Below are 15,521 nucleotides of genomic sequence, written 5' to 3' on the forward strand. Positions count from 1 at the left end.
ATGGATACAAAGTGTTTGGCACAGGTAAGTGATAATTATAGCTAAGTGTCACACACTATAACTCTGGGGAGGTAGGGAAGTGGGGGATCCAAAATTGAGGAGTAAGATGTGATGTGGATCAAGAATAAAATAGAGTTCTGGCATCCACAGAGCCATTGAGTAAGTCTAACCTAGTAAGGTGGAATACAAGAAATATAAATAGAACTGGCCTAAGGGAACCAAAACTTCACTGTGTATTAGCTTTCTCAGATCCCCTTTTTTCTGCATCATTTGCTTATTTTTTTCTTCCATGGCCCCAGAGGGCTAGTGCAGTAAGAAACCATTCATCAGTTCTTGGACATTTAAGCAGGATCAGAAGGTAGCTGAGGGGAAAAGGAGAGAGAGGCAGAGACAGAGAGAGAGATTTAATTCATGTAATGAAGGGTGGGAGGGAGAGAGAGAAAGAGGAGAGGTAGAAAATACTTTTTTCTAAGCCTTACTTGACCTCATTTATTTCTCCTTTTAGGACACAAATTTAAAATCCAATAAACAGAGATATGATGTGGGACAAAGAGAGAAAACTAAAGAACATCCTCAGCATTTGTTTTTGTATATATTCCTCAGTACAGTTTATTACCTAAATACCGTAAAGATTTTTTTAATGGCCGTGAATTCATTAACACTAGTCACATTGAGTATTGTGGGATTGTATTTTCTTCCCATGAATCAAGGTGAGCTTATGACTTCTTCAATCAACTCAATATGGTAGAAACGATACTTTGATTTCCAATGTTATATTATAAAAAGTTCTCCAATGCCCACCAGGTTCTATTTTGAAATAATACACACTTGGTAAAGCTAGTTTCCCTGTAAGTAGTTTAGTTATTCTGTGAATCTCATTCAGCTCAATTTGGACTTATATTCATTTCCTCCAAGATATCAAACATGGAGTAAAGCCATTTTTAATCTTTCAGACTATGCTAACTATCAACTAAGTACCTTTGTGAGACCTTGGTTGATACCACAGGAACAAAACAATCATACAGCCAAACTAATATTAGGATAATGAATTATGAATTATGAGGCAATTTGAATGGGACAAATACTGATAGTTAATTAAGACATAAGGGTGTGAATAATAAGAAATATGAATTGAATGTCCCTGGTTCCTAGAACATATCTCTAAAACCATTGGAATTTCCAAAGGGATGTCTTTTTGTATGCTAGTGAGATGACTGATGGCTGGAGGTTCATGGATAGCCACTGGATCAGGAGCAGGTTGCCAAGGGAACCAGCCATTTGATGAGAGGATTACATTTTCAGCCCCACTTCTTAATTTCCCCAGAGGAACAAAGTGCTAACGATTGAGTTAATCAACTATGTCCAACGGTGTAATCAATGATGTTTATGTAATGAAACCTTTACACACACACACACACACACACACACACACACACACAATGTAAAATTATAGGTTTCAGAGAGCTTCCCAGCTGCACAAACAACCATAAGGAGTGTGTCACAACCCAACTCCACAGAAATAGCAGATCCTGTGCTCAGGATCTATTCCTTGCCATGTGTATGACATGTGATTAAAAAAAAAACTATGGTGATGTTTAAATTTTAAAAATTTATTACAGTTAGTTACACATTGCCATTAATTCCCCTCAAAATACTCTCCTTGCTTCAAACATACTTGGCCAACATCCTTGCTTCTTTCTGAAGCAGTTCTGGAAGTTCTCTGTTTTGTCTTTAGTTGCACTGTTGTGGTTGCCTCGGTGTCCTGAATCGATTCAAATGTTTATCTTTCGTGGTCATTTTGTCTTTATGGAAAAATCAGAAGTCGCTTGGTACCAGATCCACTGACTGAGATGGATGAGGACACACAATAATGATTTTATTTGACAAAAACTGCCATAAGTGTTTTGAATTGACTCAGGACATTGAGGCAGCCATAAAATGACACCACAAAAGAAGACTTCTAATACTGCTTCAGAAAAATGACAAGAAAAATAAGCATGTCTGAAGCAAGCACACATATTTTAAGAGAGATTAAAGGCAACTTTTCCACTCTAATGCATTTTTAAATTTAAGTATTAACAATACTTTTATCACATCTCTTCATATCTGGATGTTCATCTGTATTTCTTATTGTATTACTTATTAATATACTAGATCAGCAGATACATAGTAGAGTTTGGATTTTACTAGCTGCTTTTCCAAATTAATTGATCTTGGTGGGGTAGTGGGGTCTCCCAATTTATAGTTAATCAGAAGTAAAAGAGGCAAGCTACTATTTTCTACTGTGATATGAAAAGGGGAGCCAATCTGTAGGCATGAACCCTCAACCTGAGTGATATGACGTTGTCTATATTCAGGTACATGGCATCAGTATTGAGTTAAAGTATAGGACACTCCATTGGTGTCCTCTGCAGGCGAGGTTGCTGGTAAGGAAAAAAATTCGGAAAGTAGGTAAAATACTTTGGTTATTTTCCTCCTGTCTTTTCAGAGAGAAACAGAAGGTACCACACTCAAGTCTTCCTCTTTCTATGCAAAACAGACTTTCTGGTGATGCTTCTCTTCTGTTTCATTTTAGCTCACTTTGAAAAATAAGGCTATGGCCAAACACTAAGAGATAATAGTCACCTTGACCTAATCCCAGAGAGGAAGAACAGAAGCGGGAAAATAAATACAAGTAAATTCCCTGCTCTAACTCCAGGGAACTGGCTTCAGATGTTGGTTTCTGCCCATCATCATCACGTCTGCCTTCCCTTGGTGCTCCTCCTAGGCTCACTCCAAAACACTGTGCATGTTCACAGCCATGATCATTCTATCTCAGAATCCTTGGAAAGGCCAATATATTTGGAGCAAACTAAAAAGAACAGTTGTAAACAGCCAATAAATACAATGTCTTCTCACCTGGCTTTCATTCACAATTTTCACAAATTTGATGAAAGGAGACATAATTACAAGGGAGGACTGAAAATTAGGTGCTCACTCTTCATTAGAATTCTAGGGTTTTGGAGCTAAAAAAAAAAAGGCCCTTAGATGTCTTCTGGTCAAATCTCTTCAAGGTACACATGAAAAACTAAAACTCAAAAAGGAGATATAGCTTGTATAAATTTATTAAACTTTTAAGTAGCAGAATCAAGGAGAGGAAATCTTACTTTTCAATTCCTCTTTTGAATTATTCTTACTGTACTCTACAACAGTGCCTCACAAACTTCAAAGTGCACACAAATCACTTGGAAATCTTTCATTAAAGACCACTAAGGAGAATTGACGACTGATTTAGCTCTGCCATTAAAACAGTTCTTAGCTTTTCTCTTGTGCACACATATTTCATTGTCTTTCCTTAAAATATGTTCTGTGTTTGTAACAAGCTCTAAGGTGAAGGTAATCCTTGTAGGACTTAGATCCACCCTCCAGCTTTAAGAGTGAGGTGACTGGGCATAAGTAGGGAGAGAAGTCAACAATTACATTTTACTTAAAATGCAGTCATCATGACCAGTGTTTTGTTATTTATGTCTGTGTCCCCCAGGCCTCATAAGCTTGAATTGTGGATTTGTTATTCGTTCGTTCTCTAGTGCTTGGATTGATGGTGTCAGTGCTCCACCCACAAAGGGGTGGAGCCAGGATGTGATGTAATGGCAGGAAGGTGAGTCTTACTCTTTGCTGGTTCCGGCTTGCTGTTTGCAGCTGCCATGAATGGCGGCCCAGCCATGCCTGCCTGCCTTGGAGCCAACTGAGTGTGGACTGAAACCCCCAAAAACTGTAAGAAATAAACCTTTCCTTTCCCAACTTGGTCCTCAGGTATTTTGTCTCAGCAATGAGCATTAAGTAAAGAAGACAGAATTTGGTACCAAGGAGTGGGGTCGTTTGCTGTGACTATACCTGGTCATGTGTTTCAAGAGGCTTTGGAAATGGCTTGTGGACAGAATTTGGAAAGGTTCGGACATGTCGCCTGGATGCATAGAGCTGGAGCAGCTTAGGTTGTTCTGTAGAGGAGATTCTGGTCAGAGCTCCAGAGACCAGAATGCTGATAGAAAGCCTGATGGTAAAGACCAGGCTTGGGAGGTTTCTGCTGGGAAGAAGGACTGCACTGGTTGTTGGACTCCACATGATGTGTGTTATGGCTTGGCGGAAAGTTTGTTTGCATTTTGGTCCTGCCCAGAGACCCTGCCTGAGACTGAGACAAAGGGCAATGGACTGATTAATCTTGAAAAGGAAATTAAAAAGCAATCCAACATTGAGGCTGTGGCATGGCTATTGTTGGGGGCTTTCAGCCAGCTTTGAATCAAGAGCAAAGAGCCCAGCAGGATAATTTCCAAAACTGTGAGTTTGGCCAGAAGGAAAATTCCAGGAAGGCTGTGGATTGTAAAGACAGAGTTGAGATTTTGATTCCTGAAGAGAAACAGAGAGATAAGAAAGATGGCCCCAGGGCATCCCAGGAAGGGGTCCCCATCCTGTGCAGCCTCACAGCAAAGGTGAAAAATATGCTCAGAGGGAAAAGCTGCAGAGCGCCATGTTTCAGAATGGCGACAGTGGCCACATGAGGTTCCAGAATGGCGGCAACATAGAGAAGCTTTTTCCCACAATCAGGCAAACAGAGCCATGTGATCCAGGCAACTGACCCCTACAGCTAAGAGAGAGAAAAGCCTGGCTACTGCTTCAGCTGGCAGCAGACCTTGGCGGCATCCACAAGGTGCTGATTTTAGGTGCAAGGAAAGTGCATGACTTCTGAGGGTAAGACGGCTTCCACCTCCATTGCAAAGGGCCTGGGAGGCCAAGCAGTGTGCCCCTGAGAGGGCAATTTGTTAAGATGTAAGGGTGAAGCCGAAGGTGCAGTGGAGACCCCAGAAGTTTGGAAAAGCCAGAAACATGGGTGATCCAAGGAAAGCTGCAAAAAGTGAGCAGAGAGGATTTAAGAGAAAAGCTGCAGGAGCTGAAATCCCTGGAAGTGCCGTGGGGGTGGAATCACCCAAGCCTTTTGGAGCTTGCAACCAGATTGCTTCAGATGCTGAGCATGGAACTCTAGGAATTAATGTTTGCCCTGCTGGATGTTGGACTTACTTTCTTTCCAGAGCTTTATATTCCCCTGTTTGTAACTTTTGGAATGGTAATGTTTATCTTGTGCCTTTGCATTTGAGAAAGGTTTAACCTTGTTTCATTTGTACAGGGGGTTACAGTTAAGTTTGCCATAGATCTTGGAGGAGACTTGGGACTTGGACTGCTCAGCAGTGCTGAAACTTAGGACTTTGGCAACTCTTGGAGGTGGACTAAATGTCTTTTGTATAAAGGATGTACCTGAGTCCTGGGGACCAGGGTGGAATGTCATAGTTTATGTCTGTGTCCCCCAAGCCTCATGAGTTTGCATTGTACATTTGTTATTCATTCATTGCCTAGTGCTTGGATTGATGATGTCAGTGCTCCACCCACAAAGGGGTGGAGCCAGGATGTGATGTAATGGCAGGAAAAAGGTGTGTCTTTGCTCTTTGCGGGTTCCAGCTTGCTGTTTGCAGCCACCATGAATGGAGGCCCAGCCATGCCAGCCTGCCTTGGAGCCAACTGAGTGTGGACTGAAACCTCCCAAAACTGTAAGAAATAAACCTTTCCTTTCCCAACTTGGGCATCAGGTATTTTGTCTCAGCAAGGAGCGTAAAGTAACTAAGACAATCCCATTCTTCCATTGTCATCTCCATATAATTGCAATTCCTTATGACATTTTTGCCATTTGCCTTGGGATTTGCACTGAAAGATGATGAAACAAAAATGTGTATAAGAACAAAATATGTGATGGCATGCATAAGTCAATTCATTTCTCCTTATCGGTCTTTCACAAAAGGTTTTTTAAAGGTGGGAGTATAAAGTTTGCGGGTTATTTCTATATTTCCTATCCTCTGTATTCATGGAAGATACATAACATACTATATGAATATGTAACTGTGTGCCCAGTCTTCTTGTGTGGTTTGTGGAAACTGGTCACTGTAGCCACACTGTATATATTTAAATGTTGAAAGTATGCAATGCGATTTTAATATGAATCCAAATGATTCAGAAAATTTCTTCAATCCTTTACTTTGTCAGTAGAGTTCTGGCTTGTAGAGTTTAGAAGTAGATAAAGTGCTACTAGACTGTGGACAGCCAGACCCAAGCCTTTTCCTGTGAGTCAGTGCCATTTGTGGACTGTGGGGAGAGAGAGAAAGACCACACCAAGAAGCAAGCCCAGTCAGGGAACCAGCGCCATGCACAGGCCACCATTGGACTGAGGACAGCCAGACCTCTTCCAGCATGTGGGCTGGCAAACAAGAAGTGCACCCCACCCCCATAAGAGACTAGCTGATCTGGAAAAACATAGGCTATGATGATAGCTATCAAAGTAAAATGTAGTTAGATGCCTTTGGTGCTTTGGTATTTCGCTGAGCTTGCAGATCTATGGCCAGTGGTCTAATCATCAGTTCAGAGGATAGTAGTACACAGTGTGGCATTTAGGGGGCATTTCCTTCTGTGGGTTGTAGCTACTGTTGATTCTCTATTATCTTGTTTTGAAGTCCTATATCATTTTCACTGTTTTATTGTGTTGGATTTTATTCTCTTTTGTTTGGTTTGGTTATGTTAAATCTGTGTCTGGATTTAGCAAGGAACAGCTATTTCAAAGATAGCAAGATGCATTATGGTAGCGATTCTGGATTTACTATTGGCTTGTTTTGAGGTCCTTTATTGCATTCATTGTTTTGTTTTTATTATTTATATTCTATTGTTTGATTTTTACTATGTCTGAAGGTATCTGCAGCTATTTTGAAGACAACAAAAGCATTATGGTAACTAGTGCTGATTTTGCAATGTTTTGAAGTCCTGTATCATTATCCTGTCCTGTGTTATCTTGCATTATTGATTTTGTTCTGTATTATTATGCTTGGTTTTATCCTCTGTAAAATAAAAAAAGAAGTAGATGAAGAACAGGGAAATATACCTTCTATTTAGCCTAGTAAGGACACTCAGTTAAGCAAGACTATTTTCCTTCCCAATTTTAGAAGCTATAAACTGGCATTGAGCTTGTTTGTACCTTCCCAACTCTGTGACTCATGGCTGCAGAGAGTTTATTTTCCTCCCTGAGCTTCCATTCCCTCATTAGTAAAATGAGAAAATGGGTTATTTCCACATTTCTTATATGTCATATACTATCTCTAGCCCTGGATATGGTTACTGATGTGAAATGAAGCCTGACACCATAAAATCATCTGATTTTACCATGTTCTTTTACATTTACTTAATTCTGAAAAAGAAAAAAGGTATACATGTTAGAAATATTTTTCCCTACAAAGGTTAAAACAATATTTTTTTCTGTTTATTCTTAGTTACCCAGGAAAAAGAAATCAAAAGAACCTTCCTCTCTTCTGCCAAGAGTTCTAATATCCTAAGGCTCCACTTTGATAAGCTCTTCTGCCCATATCCTTTACTGACAAGAAGCAGGACCAGAGGAAGCAGGGGAAACAATTGGAGTCTAGACTCAGTGGGCTGCAGGGCAGACTGACAATCATGATACTTTATTAGACGTCACCTCGGTCATTCATGACATATGACTAATGCCAGGAAATCTTTAGCAAGTCTTTTGAAGGGCCTCGGATATAAATTCATCATCAATTTAGAGAATGAAATAGAAGGCCAAGTTTGACCTTTACCTTGTAACTGAGATGTTTTGTAGTTTCCTTAGTGAATCCACACTATGGCTTCTTTGTGCATGGCTGGCTTGCAATTTTTTAAGAACTGATTTCAATATTTCTTTCCTAAGAAAAAGTTAAAAAGCAAAATTATGTAAATAAATGTTGATTGACCCCGCCATACAATAAAGGAGGACGAAACAGAGAGAGAGAAGATGGCAGTGGGGTCTCATCTGGTTTATATTTCCCATCAGTGGAAGTAGAGCAAGTTACCTTGGGCAGAATTTTGGCCATGTCATATTTTAAAAACCCATATAAGGAAATTTTACACTGCAGCTTTTCAATATTGCTAGTTCCAGTCATGAATTTTCTATTTCATTTGGGATGTCTATCTTCTGAAATTATAGAAAAAGAAAGCATTTCTTCTTGAAGAAGTTCCTCTACCCAAGCATGGTAGGAAGGAACTAAAGCTGAAAATAGGATGGTTTTAAATATGACAGAGCAAGCTGTTAGCCCAGAATCCTAAGTTTTCAGCCTAGGTTGTTTTCTAATCGGCAATGTATCCTTAAGCCAATCTTTCTTCTTTGGCATTATTATTTTCATTGGAAAATTAGAGGTAAGACTGTAAAGTCCGTAAGTTTCCTTCTACCAACATGATAAATATAACAAATATTTGGTTCTTAAAATGTTTGCACTAAAGGACTATGGAATTTGATTGCAAGCAACTTATGCTGCCATCTTGTGGCCAAAACAAGTTTTCTTTAGTTCTAAAGATTTCCTGAGACAAGTGTACCAAAGATGATATGCATTTGGCAAGTACATTTTGTCTGTCTGTCTATCTATCTATCAGTCTATCTGTTTATCTATATATCTATCTATCATCTTGTTTCTAATTTTTATTGAGGTATTACATACATGTGCAGAAATGCCTACCATTCCTAACGATGGAAACTTTTTGCAAATTGTGCATACCTAGCATCCAGATCATGAAACAGAACATTACCAGATTAAAGAACTCCCTTGTACCTCCTTTCAGTCACTAATAATACCCACCCTGCATACACACATCATGAGTCTCCAGATCATGAAACAGCAGCATAAGCACCTGCCTTGCAAGCAGGCGGTCGTGAGTTCGATCCCTGGTACCGATATAAAGTTTAAAAGTAAAGAAGAAAACAATTGTTCCATGTGACAGGAGACAAAAAAAAGCAAGAGTAACTTGCCCATCAACCACAGAATCAATAAAAAGATATGGTATTTTCATGCAGTGGAAAGCTACTCAGCTATGAAGTAGAATAACCCCAAGAATCCAGTAGGTAAATAGATGCAACTGGAGATCAAGTTCATGTGTAAAACAGTTTGAACTCATACATGTAAACTCTTGCATAAGAAACAGAAGTAGTTAATGGGATCCAAAAGCAAAATAGTTAATGTAAGAGCAAAGAGCAGGAAACACCTGGGAGGGAAAGGTAGAAACTGCCGTCAATTTGTTACTGTCTTATCTTGAACTCTTGCATTGTTCACACAATTTTTTTAAAGTTTGAATTGTTCTGTCTTTTGTTCGATTTTATGCTGTCAGATGGTAGGGGCAGCTACTGTGAATATAATGGGATATTTTATGGTAATCATGGTTTCTATTATATTGCTTTGAAGTCTCATAATGCTTTCCTTCATTGGTTTAATTGGTTTTACTTTTTTGTTTGATTTTATTATATGTGATGGTATAACAGCTATTTTGAAGAAAACAAGATATTATGGCAGCCATTGCTGATTTACTATCATCTTGTTTTGAAGTCCTATCACGCTTTTGTTCTTCTGTTTTGATTCATTCTATCCTATTGTTATCTTATTTGATTTTATTATGTGTGATGTTATAAACAAAATTTTTAAGGAAAATGAGATATTATAGTTGCCATTGTTCATTTGCTAATATTTGGTTTTGAAGTCCTATAATGCTTTTATTCTTTTGAATGTTTCTATACTATTTTGATATGTTTGATATTATTGTGTGTGAAGTTATGCTCAACTGTTTTGAAGGAAAGAGACATTATGGTAGCTAGTGCTGATACCCAGTTGTCTTGTTGTAAAGTGCAGTGTTGCTTGCATTGTTCTGTTCTGATTTGCTTTGTTCTGTTCTCTTCTGTTTATTCTCTTTAAAATAAAAAAATTAGACCTATTTGAATTAGTAATAACAAAATAAAGCACAACAAAGAAAAATCCAAGACCAGATAACTTCACCACTTAATTTGACCAAACACTGAAAAAAGTATTAATAACAATCCTTTTAAAACTCTTTCAAAAAATAAAGTAAAAACACATAATAATTTATTTGATGAGATCATTTACACACAAAGACATCATGAAAAACCTATAGATAAATATTTGACCTAAATATAGATGCAAACAATGCTAAAGATATGTACAGACAACGGGGCTTCTAAGGTTGGGGGAGGGGATCTCACAAGGCTGTAGCTGGGCAGAGAAAATTATGACTTTGAATGCACAAAGAGACATGGAAGTAGAGGTGACTATGTGACGACAGCCATAGAGTTTGGGTCTATCGTTTCTTGTTTTTACCTGGGAGATCATTTCTGATCTCATTTCCTTTACAGTTTCATGTAGTTGTATCTTCACTTCAATTGCTATCATTTCCAAAATTTTAGGTATGTAACTTACACTTTCCTCAGTGTTCTTGTCTCCTAGATATGTTTGGGATGGGCTTGAATTTTGAAACTACATTTTGGCCTTTTGTTTTGTCATTTTTGTGTATTCCTCCAGAACACTCAAATGCAAAGTCCCAGTTGATTTCTGAGTTGTTAATGGCTGCCTGTCCAGAAGTGGGTCTCCCTGGCTTGGTGGAGGTCTCTGGAAGGGGCTTTCCACAGCCCTGTGTAGCACATCAATGCTTCCTAGCTGGTTGTCATCTCTCAGTAGATCCTTCCTGGGACCCATGATGTGCAAGGAGGCTCACTGGCTGATTGGGGTCACTGGGTGGGTATTTCCTGAGTCCCAGTGTTCTGTACTTGGTGTGACTGGGAGAGCCCTTCCTGGGACTAGCAGAGTACACTGACACTTCCCAACTGTTTGGCACCACTGTGCAGGCAGGCCCTTCCCTGCCTGGAACAGCCCACCGATGTACTCCAGCTTGTTAGGATCACTGGATGGACCCTTCCCAGGCCCCATAAAATGCACTAACATTCATCCCCTCTTTGGGATTTCTGGGCAGGCACTTTGCTGGATCCCCTGGTGCACTGACATTCCCCAGCTGGTTGAGGTTTCTATATGGGGCCTTCACAGCACACAGATGTCCTGGAGCTGTGTGGAGCTTTCTGGGTGGGCTTTTTCCCAGCCCTACGCTATATAAGTCACCTTAATTCTTTTGTATTGTCCTTCCCTTCCCCACTGACCTCCTTATAACCATCTCTAGGCTCACTTGCCCCACTGTCATTATTTTTTGTTAGTTTGAGGAGAATAAATCCAAATGAAATGCAACAGAATAGAATCAATCAAAACAAAACAATGAATATAATACATGACTTTAAAACAAAATACAAGGAAATCAATAATGGCTACCATAATGCCTCTTGCTACCTTAAAAAGAATTTCCCATACCATTGGGAATAACAAAATCAAAAAGCAGTATGTAATAAAACCACTAAAAACAAAACAATAGAAGCAGTAATCAGACTTCAAAACAAAATAATAGTAAATAATAGTAAAACCAAAATAGTACCATAATGCATCTTGTTATCTTCAGAGTAGTTAGTTGCCTATACCATCAGCCATGATACAATCAAGGAAAACAGAATCCATGAAACAAATTCAAAGAGATATCCAAGCAACAAAAAATTCTACTGAAAGCTGGCAAAGCCATTTAAATGAAGCTGCGGATAGAATTTCAGACCTTGAGGACAGGATCATAGTTAGTGATGATAAAAGGATAGAACCTTTAAAATCAACAAAGCAGAATGAAATCCAGCAGCTTCAAGATGGTGGCAAGAGAAACAATATACAACTAATAGGCTTCAATGAGGATGCACAAATTAACATGAATGACATCAGTAAGCTATTCACATACATAACAACAGAAAATTTCCCAAACATGGCAAAAAATTGTGATATACAGATAAGTGAGGCATATAGAATGCCAAACAGTCACAACCAACATAAATCTACATCCAGGCATATAATAACTAAGATCCCAGAATTTCAGCATAGAAACAGAATATTAAAAGCTGTTAGAGAAAAGGCACAACTCACCTATCAAGGAAAGCCTATTAGAATCACAGAAGACTTCTCAGCACAAACCCTCAACTCAAGACAACCTTGGAGTGAAGTATTTCAAGCCCTGAAAAAAAATAACTTTCAACTCAGATTCATATACCCTGCAAAACTCTATAAAGATTAATGGAGGAATAAGATTCTTCCAGGCCAAAGAACAACTGAAGATGTTCACCAAACCAACACTAGAAGGACTATTGAAAGACATACAACAGAGAGAAAAATATGACTACTATTCCCAGAACAACTACAGAAAGAAACCTCCTGTCATTTTTTATATCTGTGTCCCCCAGGCCTCATGAGTTTGCATTGTGTACTTGTGATTGGTTCATTGTCTAGTGCTTGGATTGATGATGTCAGTGTGTCACCCACATAGGGGTGGAGTCAGGATGTGATGTAATGGCAGAAAGAAGCTGTGTCTTGCTCTTTGGTGGTTCCTGTTTGCTATTTACCACCACCATGAACTGTGGCCCAGCCATGCCCACCTGCCTTGGAGCCAAATGAGTGTGGACTGAAACCTTCAAAAACCTTTCCTTCCCCAACTTTGGGCTTCAGGTATTTTGTCTCAGCGACGAGTAACAAGTAACTAAGACAGGGGGCTGGGGATTTAGCTCAGTGGCATAAGCGCCTGCCTTGTAAGCAGGCAGTCATGAGTTCGATCCCTGGTACCGATAAAAAGGAAAAAGACAAAAAAAAAAAAAAGTAAGACAGAATTTGGTACGGGGAGTGGGGCTGTTTGCTGTGACTATACCTGACCATGTTTCTCAAGAGGCTTTGGAAATGGCAGTTTGGGAAGGTTCAGACATGTCGCCTGGATGCATAGAGCTGGAGCAGCTTAGGCTGTTCTGTAGAGGAGATTCTGGTCAGAGCTCCAGAGACCAGAAGGCTGATAGAAAGCCTCATTGTAAAGACCAGGCTTGGGAAGTTTCTGCTGGAAAGAAGGACTGTACTGGTTGTTGGACTCCACATGATGTGTGTTATGGCTTGGCAGAAAGTTTGTCTGCATTTTGTTCATGCCCAGAGGCTTTGCCTGAGACTGAGACAAAGGGCAATGGACTGATTAATCCTGAAAAAGAAATTAAAAAGCAATCAAACATTGAGGCTGTGGCATGGCTATAGTTGGGGACTTTGAGCCAGCTTTATGTTTCAAATCAAGAGCAAAGAGCTCAGCAGGATAATTTACAATGCTGTGAGTTTGACTAGAAAAAAAATTCCAGGAAGGCTGTGGATTGTAAAGACAGAGTTGATATTTTGATTCCTGAGGAGAAACAGAGAGATAAGAAAGATGGCCCTGGGGCACCCCAGGAAGCGGGTCCCCACCCTTTGCAGCCTCACTGCAAAGGTGAAAGAACTTGCTCAGAGGGAAAAGCTGCAGAGCGTCATGCCCCAGAATGGCAACAGAGGCCACGTGAGGTTCCATAATGGCGACAGAGGCAACATGAGGTTCCAGAATGGTGGCAACACAGAGAAGCTTTTCGTCACAATCAGGTAAACAGAGCCCTGCAATCCAGGCAACTGACCCCTACAGCCAAGAAAGAGAAAAGCCTGGCTACTGCTTTAGCTAGCAGTAAACCTTGGCAGCATCCACATGGTGCTGATTTTAGGTATAAGGAAAATGCACAAATTTGGAGGGTAAGACAGCTTCCACCTCAATTGCAAAGGGAGGCCAAGCAGTATGCCCCTGAGAGGGCAATTTGTGAAAATGTAAAGGTGAAGCCAAAGGTGCAATGGAGACCCCAGAAGTTTGGAAAAGCCAGGAACGTAGATGATCCAAGGAAAGCTGCAAAAAGCGAACAGAGAGGATTTAAGAGAAAAGCTGCAGGAGCTGAAATCCCTGGAATTGCCGTGGGGGTGGAATCACCCAAGCCTTTTGGAGCTTGTAACCAGGTTACTTCAGATGCTGAGCTTGGAACTGTAGGACTTAATGTTCGTCTTGCTAGATGTTGGACTTGCTTTGTTTCCAATGCTTTCTATTCCCCTGTTTGTAACTTTTGGAATGGCAATGTTTATCTTGTGCCTTTGCATTTCAGAAATGTTTAACCTTGTTTCATTTGTACAGGGGGTTACAGTTAAGAGTTTGCCATAGATCTTGGAGGAGACTTGGGACTTGGACTGTTCAGCAATGGTGAAACTGTTAGGACTTTGGCAACTCTTGGAGGTGGACTAAATGTCTTTTGTATAAACGATGTGCATGAGTCCTGGAGGCCAGGGGTGGAATGTCATGGTTTATGTCTGTGGCCCCCAGGCCTCATGAGTTTGAACTGTGCATTTGTGATTGGTTCATTGTCTAGTGCTTGGATTGAGGGTGTCATTGCTCCACCCACATAGGGGTGGAGCCAAGATGTGATGTAATGGCAGGAAGAAGGTGTGTCTTGCTCTTTGCTGGTTCCCGCTTGCTATTTGCAGCTGCCATGAACTTTGGCCCAGCCATGCCCGCCTGCCTTGGAGCCAAATGAGTGTGGACTGAAACCTCCAAAAACTGTAAGAAATAAACCTTTCCTTTCCCAACTTGATCCTCAGGTATTGTGTCTCAGCAACAAGTGAAAAGTAACTAAGACACCTCCAGACAGCGGAAGCAATTAAATAAGGGAGATAGAAGAAAACCAAGAACAGGAGAATAACATGACACAGTTGAGCCTGTATATATCAGTTATATTCATCAATGTAAAGGGGCTCAATTCACCAATTAAAAGAAATAGGCTGACAGCATGGACAAAGAAACAGGATCCAACATCTGACTCAAAAAAAAAAAAAAAACAAAAACAAAAACAAAAACTCAATAGTCTAAAAATCAAGGGATGGAAAATAATATTCTAGACAACAGGAAACCACAAAAAAAGCAAGTGTAATTATTCTGTTTGCAGACAATGTTAGCTTCCAACAAAGAACGTTCAAAAGAGACAAAGAATGTCACTACATACTTGTTCAGGAAAAATTCAAGAAGAAAAGCTAACAAGCATAAGCATATAAGCACCAAATATGGGAGCACACATCTATATAAGATAAATACTAATAGATGTGAAAAACGAAATATGCAATAACACAGTTGTAACAGGGGAACTTAGTAGCCCATGGTCACAAAGGGATACATCAACTAGATAAAAAGATCAACTAGACAGAAATAACAGAAATGAATCAAAACTGTAAACAAATGGACATAGATGTTTACAGAATGCTCCACCCAAGAACATCAAAATGCACATTACTGTCAGCTGCACATGGGACATTCTCTACAATAAACCATATGTTAGCCCATAGAACATTTTTAAGTAAATGCGAAGGGATTGAAATTATCTGATGCAAATTATCTGACCACAGTGCAATGAAATGGAAATTAGTGGCAAAAGAAACTGCAAAACCTACATAAAAAATGGAAATTAAATAACAACCACTTGAACAACAAATGGGTTACAGATGAAATTAAAGAAAAAAATTAAAAATACCTACCATTCAATATAAGTGCCAATACAACATAATGAAACAGGTAGGACACAATGAAAACCACCTTACGAGGGATGAATAGTCACACCAGAATGAGTATAAATGAACAACCAAATCCTATACCTCAAGTTTCTAAGAAAAGAAGAGTAAGTAAAGCCC

At 39.6% G+C, this 15,521-nt stretch overlaps 1 protein-coding gene across 3 annotated transcripts in view; it reads right to left on the bottom strand.

Moving 5' to 3' along the window:
• The window catches only part of Dcx (doublecortin), a 349,437-nt gene that overhangs the window by 182,958 nt on the left and 150,958 nt on the right, over positions 1-15,521 (bottom strand). For all 3 annotated transcript variants that reach the window (XM_063246295.1, XM_063246293.1, XM_063246294.1), the window contains exon 7: positions 7,662-7,766. The gene's annotated coding sequence lies outside the window, so the exon portion shown is untranslated. The remainder of the gene's footprint in view (positions 1-7,661; positions 7,767-15,521) is intronic.

This window comes from Cavia porcellus, unplaced genomic scaffold (genome assembly GCF_034190915.1).
Source record: "Cavia porcellus strain 051 isolate PalLab524CR breed Dunkin Hartley unplaced genomic scaffold, mCavPor4.1 scaffold_3, whole genome shotgun sequence".
Classification (NCBI taxonomy): Eukaryota; Metazoa; Chordata; class Mammalia; order Rodentia; family Caviidae; genus Cavia; species Cavia porcellus.